This window comes from Larus michahellis, unplaced genomic scaffold (assembly GCF_964199755.1).
Source record: "Larus michahellis unplaced genomic scaffold, bLarMic1.1 SCAFFOLD_26, whole genome shotgun sequence".
In the NCBI taxonomy this organism is placed as follows: domain Eukaryota; kingdom Metazoa; phylum Chordata; class Aves; order Charadriiformes; family Laridae; genus Larus; species Larus michahellis.
In genome coordinates, this window is record NW_027436225.1 from 6,067,717 (window position 1) to 6,075,253 (window position 7,537).

Below are 7,537 nucleotides of genomic sequence, written 5' to 3' on the forward strand. Positions count from 1 at the left end.
ATCTCCCACATGGAAAATGCCAGGAGGCAAAAGTGGGGCTTATGTTTAGACTTTCTCGGAACTGCTTCAAATCAACTAGATATCTTTGTGCTGTAAATCTCCCAACAGCCAAACGCAAAAGCAGCAAACATCTCGCTGTATGTCCCACATCCAAAGTGCCAAGAGAGTAATGTAGAGCTTGCTCTCCCTGTCTTTGAGTACTGTTTTCAGTGTCCCGGTTACCTCTTTGCTAACATTCTCTTCAGAGCTGCAGTGAAACCAGGAACCACGTGGAGAAGGCACCCACACTGAAAATGACTGGAAGGAACATTGGGGCTTCTTCTCAGTGTCTCTGACATAGGGTTTCACTGTCCCGGGAAAGTCTCTGCTAACACCCTGCAGAGCGCAGTGCCCAATATACAGAAACGTCTTGCGGTATCTCCTACAGGGAAAGTGCCAGGAGGAATTGTGGAGCTTGGTCTCAGTGTCTCTGAGAATTGCTCTGATTATCCGTGTGACCTCTTTGCTAAGACTCTCCAGAGAGCCTTCCTCAAAACCAACACACATCTTGACATATCTCCCGCATTGATCGCAGTGTCTCCAGAAACGGCATTCAAGGAGCCAGGAACTTTTCTGCCCACACTGTCCATTGAGTTGTCCTCAAAACCAATATACATCCTGCTATATCTCCCACATGGAAAATGCCAGGAGGCAAAAGTGGGGATTATGTTTAGACTTTCTCGGAACTGCTTCAAATCAACTAGATATCTTTGTGCTGTAAATCTCCCAACAGACAAACGCAAAAGCAGCAAACATCTCGCTGTATGTCCCACATCCAAAGTGCCAAGAGAGTAATGTAGAGCTTGCTCTCCCTGTCTTTGAGTACAGTTTTCAGTGTCCCGGTTACCTCTTTGCTAACATTCTCTTCAGAGCTGCAGTGAAACCAGGAACCACGTGGAGAAGGCACCCACACTGAAAATGACTGGAAGGAACATTGGGGCTTCTTCTCAGTGTCTCTGACATAGGGTTTCACTGTCCCGGGAAAGTCTCTGCTAACACCCTGCAGAGCGCTGTGCCCAATATACAGAAACGTCTTGCGGTATCTCCTACAGGGAAAGTGCCAAGAGGGAATTCTCAATCTTGTTCTCAGTGTCTCTGAGAATTGCTCTGATTATCCGTGTGACCTCTTTGCTAAGACTCTCCAGAGAGCCTTCCTCAAAACCAACACACATCTTGACATATCTCCCGCATTGATCGCAGTGTCTCCAGAAACGGCATTCAAGGAGCCAGGAACTTTTCTGCCCACACTGTCCATTGAGTTGTCCTCAAAACCAATATACATCCTGCTATATCTCCCACATGGAAAATGCCAGGAGGCAAAAGTGGGGCTTATGTTTAGACTTTCTCGGAACTGCTTCAAATCAACTAGATATCTTTGTGCTGTAAATCTCCCAACAGCCAAACGCAAAAGCAGCAAACATCTCGCTGTATGTCCCACATCCAAAGTGCCAAGAGAGTAATGTAGAGCTTGCTCTCCCTGTCTTTGAGTACTGTTTTCAGTGTCCCGGTTACCTCTTTGCTAACATTCTCTTCAGAGCTGCAGTGAAACCAGGAACCACGTGGAGAAGGCACCCACACTGAAAATGACTGGAAGGAACATTGGGGCTTCTTCTCAGTGTCTCTGACATAGGGTTTCACTGTCCCGGGAAAGTCTCTGCTAACACCCTGCAGAGCGCAGTGCCCAATATACAGAAACGTCTTGCGGTATCTCCTACAGGGAAAGTGCCAGGAGGAATTGTGGAGCTTGGTCTCAGTGTCTCTGAGAATTGCTCTGATTATCCGTGTGACCTCTTTGCTAAGACTCTCCAGAGAGCCTTCCTCAAAACCAACACACATCTTGACATATCTCCCGCATTGATCGCAGTGTCTCCAGAAACGGCATTCAAGGAGCCAGGAACTTTTCTGCCCACACTGTCCATTGAGTTGTCCTCAAAACCAATATACATCCTGCTATATCTCCCACATGGAAAATGCCAGGAGGCAAAAGTGGGGATTATGTTTAGACTTTCTCGGAACTGCTTCAAATCAACTAGATATCTTTGTGCTGTAAATCTCCCAACAGACAAACGCAAAAGCAGCAAACATCTCGCTGTATGTCCCACATCCAAAGTGCCAAGAGAGTAATGTAGAGCTTGCTCTCCCTGTCTTTGAGTACAGTTTTCAGTGTCCCGGTTACCTCTTTGCTAACATTCTCTTCAGAGCTGCAGTGAAACCAGGAACCACGTGGAGAAGGCACCCACGCTGAAAATGACTGGAAGGAACATTGGGGCTTCTTCTCAGTGTCTCTGACATAGGGTTTCACTGTCCCGGGAAAGTCTCTGCTAACACCCTGCAGAGCGCAGTGCCCAATATACAGAAACGTCTTGCGGTATCTCCTACAGGGAAAGTGCCAAGAGGGAATTCTCGATCTTGTTCTCAGTGTCTCTGAGAATTGCTCTGATTATCCGTGTGACCTCTTTGCTAAGACTCTCCAGAGAGCCTTCCTCAAAACCAACACACATCTTGACATATCTCCCTCATTGATCGCAGTGTCTCCAGAAACGGCATTCAAGGAGCCAGGAACTTTTCTGCCCACACTGTCCATTGAGTTGTCCTCAAAACCAATATACATCCTGCTATATCTCCCACATGGAAAATGCCAGGAGGGAAAAGTGGGGCTTATGTTTAGACTTTCTCGGAACTGCTTCAAATCAACTAGATATCTTTGTGCTGTAAATCTCCCAACAGCCAAACGCAAAAGCAGCAAACATCTCGCTGTATGTCCCACATCCAAAGTGCCAAGAGAGTAATGTAGAGCTTGCTCTCCCTGTCTTTGAGTACAGTTTTCAGTGTCCCGGTTACCTCTTTGCTAACATTCTCTTCAGAGCTGCAGTGAAACCAGGAACCACGTGGAGAAGGCACCCACACTGAAAATGACTGGAAGGAACATTGGGGCTTCTTCTCAGTGTCTCTGACATAGGGTTTCACTGTCCCGGGAAAGTCTCTGCTAACACCCTGCAGAGCGCAGTGCCCAATATACAGAAACGTCTTGCGGTATCTCCTACAGGGAAAGTGCCAAGAGGGAATTCTCGATCTTGTTCTCAGTGTCTCTGAGAATTGCTCTGATTATCCGTGTGACCTCTTTGCTAAGACTCTCCAGAGAGCCTTCCTCAAAACCAACACACATCTTGACATATCTCCCGCATTGATCGCAGTGTCTCCAGAAACGGCATTCAAGGAGCCAGGAACTTTTCTGCCCACACTGTCCATTGAGTTGTCCTCAAAACCAATATACATCCTGCTATATCTCCCACATGGAAAATGCCAGGAGGGAAAAGTGGGGCTTATGTTTAGACTTTCTCGGAACTGCTTCAAATCAACTAGATATCTTTGTGCTGTAAATCTCCCAACAGACAAACGCAAAAGCAGCAAACATCTCGCTGTATGTCCCACATCCAAAGTGCCAAGAGAGTAATGTAGAGCTTGCTCTCCCTGTCTTTGAGTACAGTTTTCAGTGTCCCGGTTACCTCTTTGCTAACATTCTCTTCAGAGCTGCAGTGAAACCAGGAACCACGTGGAGAAGGCACCCACACTGAAAATGACTGGAAGGAACATTGGGGCTTCTTCTCAGTGTCTCTGACATAGGGTTTCACTGTCCCGGGAAAGTCTCTGCTAACACCCTGCAGAGCGCAGTGCCCAATATACAGAAACGTCTTGCGGTATCTCCTACAGGGAAAGTGCCAAGAGGGAATTCTTGATCTTGTTCTCAGTGTCTCTGAGAATTGCTCTGATTATCCGTGTGACCTCTTTGCTAAGACTCTCCAGAGAGCCTTCCTCAAAACCAACACACATCTTGACATATCTCCCTCACTGATCGCAGTGTCTCCAGAAACGGCATTCAAGGAGCCAGGAACTTTTCTGCCCACACTGTCCATTGAGTTGTCCTCAAAACCAATATACATCCTGCTATATCTCCCACATGGAAAATGCCAGGAGGCAAAAGTGGGGCTTATGTTTAGACTTTCTCGGAACTGCTTCAAATCAACTAGATATCTTTGTGCTGTAAATCTCCCAACAGCCAAACGCAAAAGCAGCAAACATCTCGCTGTATGTCCCACATCCAAAGTGCCAAGAGAGTAATGTAGAGCTTGCTCTCCCTGTCTTTGAGTACAGTTTTCAGTGTCCCGGTTACCTCTTTGCTAACATTCTCTTCAGAGCTGCAGTGAAACCAGGAACCACGTGGAGAAGGCACCCACACTGAAAATGACTGGAAGGAACATTGGGGCTTCTTCTCAGTGTCTCTGATGTCGGGTTTCACTGTCCCGGGAAAGTCTCTGCTAACACCCTGCAGAGCGCAGTGCCCAATATACAGAAACGTCTTGCGGTATCTCCTACAGGGAAAGTGCCAGGAGGAATTGTGGAGCTTGGTCTCAGTGTCTCTGAGAATTGCTCTGATTATCCGTGTGACCTCTTTGCTAAGACTCTCCAGAGAGCCTTCCTCAAAACCAACACACATCTTGACATATCTCCCTCACTGATCGCAGTGTCTCCAGAAACGGCATTCAAGGAGCCAGGAACTTTTCTGCCCACACTGTCCATTGAGTTGTCCTCAAAACCAATATACATCCTGCTATATCTCCCACATGGAAAATGCCAGGAGGCAAAAGTGGGGCTTATGTTTAGACTTTCTCGGAACTGCTTCAAATCAACTAGATATCTTTGTGCTGTAAATCTCCCAACAGACAAACGCAAAAGCAGCAAACATCTCGCTGTATGTCCCACATCCAAAGTGCCAAGAGAGTAATGTAGAGCTTGCTCTCCCTGTCTTTGAGTACAGTTTTCAGTGTCCCGGTTACCTCTTTGCTAACATTCTCTTCAGAGCTGCAGTGAAACCAGGAACCACGTGGAGAAGGCACCCACACTGAAAATGACTGGAAGGAACATTGGGGCTTCTTCTCAGTGTCTCTGATGTCGGGTTTCACTGTCCCGGGAAAGTCTCTGCTAACACCCTGCAGAGCGCAGTGCCCAATATACAGAAACGTCTTGCGGTATCTCCTACAGGGAAAGTGCCAGGAGGAATTGTGGAGCTTGGTCTCAGTGTCTCTGAGAATTGCTCTGATTATCCGTGTGATCTCTTTGCTAAGACTCTCCAGAGAGCCTTCCTCAAAACCAACACACATCTTGACATATCTCCCTCACTGATCGCAGTGTCTCCAGAAACGGCATTCAAGGAGCCAGGAACTTTTCTGCCCACACTGTCCATTGAGTTGTCCTCAAAACCAATATACATCCTGCTATATCTCCCACATGGAAAATGCCAGGAGGGAAAAGTGGGGCTTATGTTTAGACTTTCTCGGAACTGCTTCAAATCAACTAGATATCTTTGTGCTGTAAATCTCCCAACAGACAAACGCAAAAGCAGCAAACATCTCGCTGTATGTCCCACATCCAAAGTGCCAAGAGAGTAATGTAGAGCTTGCTCTCCCTGTCTTTGAGTACAGTTTTCAGTGTCCCGGTTACCTCTTTGCTAACATTCTCTTCAGAGCTGCAGTGAAACCAGGAACCACGTGGAGAAGGCACCCACACTGAAAATGACTGGAAGGAACATTGGGGCTTCTTCTCAGTGTCTCTGACATAGGGTTTCACTGTCCCGGGAAAGTCTCTGCTAACACCCTGCAGAGCGCTGTGCCCAATATACAGAAACGTCTTGCGGTATCTCCTACAGGGAAAGTGCCAAGAGGGAATTCTCAATCTTGTTCTCAGTGTCTCTGAGAATTGCTCTGATTATCCGTGTGACCTCTTTGCTAAGACTCTCCAGAGAGCCTTCCTCAAAACCAACACACATCTTGACATATCTCCCGCATTGATCGCAGTGTCTCCAGAAACGGCATTCAAGGAGCCAGGAACTTTTCTGCCCACACTGTCCATTGAGTTGTCCTCAAAACCAATATACATCCTGCTATATCTCCCACATGGAAAATGCCAGGAGGCAAAAGTGGGGCTTATGTTTAGACTTTCTCGGAACTGCTTCAAATCAACTAGATATCTTTGTGCTGTAAATCTCCCAACAGACAAACGCAAAAGCAGCAAACATCTCGCTGTATGTCCCACATCCAAAGTGCCAAGAGAGTAATGTAGAGCTTGCTCTCCCTGTCTTTGAGTACAGTTTTCAGTGTCCCGGTTACCTCTTTGCTAACATTCTCTTCAGAGCTGCAGTGAAACCAGGAACCACGTGGAGAAGGCACCCACACTGAAAATGCCTGGAAGGAACATTGGGGCTTCTTCTCAGTGTCTCTGACATAGGGTTTCACTGTCCCGGGAAAGTCTCTGCTAACACCCTGCAGAGCGCAGTGCCCAATATACAGAAACGTCTTGCGGTATCTCCTACAGGGAAAGTGCCAAGAGGGAATTCTCGATCTTGTTCTCAGTGTCTCTGAGAATTGCTCTGATTATCCGTGTGACCTCTTTGCTAAGACTCTCCAGAGAGCCTTCCTCAAAACCAACACACATCTTGACATATCTCCCGCATTGATCGCAGTGTCTCCAGAAACGGCATTCAAGGAGCCAGGAACTTTTCTGCCCACACTGTCCATTGAGTTGTCCTCAAAACCAATATACATCCTGCTATATCTCCCACATGGAAAATGCCAGGAGGGAAAAGTGGGGCTTATGTTTAGACTTTCTCGGAACTGCTTCAAATCAACTAGATATCTTTGTGCTGTAAATCTCCCAACAGCCAAACGCAAAAGCAGCAAACATCTCGCTGTATGTCCCACATCCAAAGTGCCAAGAGAGTAATGTAGAGCTTGCTCTCCCTGTCTTTGAGTACAGTTTTCAGTGTCCCGGTTACCTCTTTGCTAACATTCTCTTCAGAGCTGCAGTGAAACCAGGAACCACGTGGAGAAGGCACCCACACTGAAAATGACTGGAAGGAACATTGGGGCTTCTTCTCAGTGTCTCTGACATAGGGTTTCACTGTCCCGGGAAAGTCTCTGCTAACACCCTGCAGAGCGCAGTGCCCAATATACAGAAACGTCTTGCGGTATCTCCTACAGGGAAAGTGCCAGGAGGAATTGTGGAGCTTGGTCTCAGTGTCTCTGAGAATTGCTCTGATTATCCGTGTGATCTCTTTGCTAAGACTCTCCAGAGAGCCTTCCTCAAAACCAACACACATCTTGACATATCTCCCTCACTGATCGCAGTGTCTCCAGAAACGGCATTCAAGGAGCCAGGAACTTTTCTGCCCACACTGTCCATTGAGTTGTCCTCAAAACCAATATACATCCTGCTATATCTCCCACATGGAAAATGCCAGGAGGGAAAAGTGGGGCTTATGTTTAGACTTTCTCGGAACTGCTTCAAATCAACTAGATATCTTTGTGCTGTAAATCTCCCAACAGACAAACGCAAAAGCAGCAAACATCTCGCTGTATGTCCCACATCCAAAGTGCCAAGAGAGTAATGTAGAGCTTGCTCTCCCTGTCTTTGAGTACAGTTTTCAGTGTCCCGGTTACCTCTT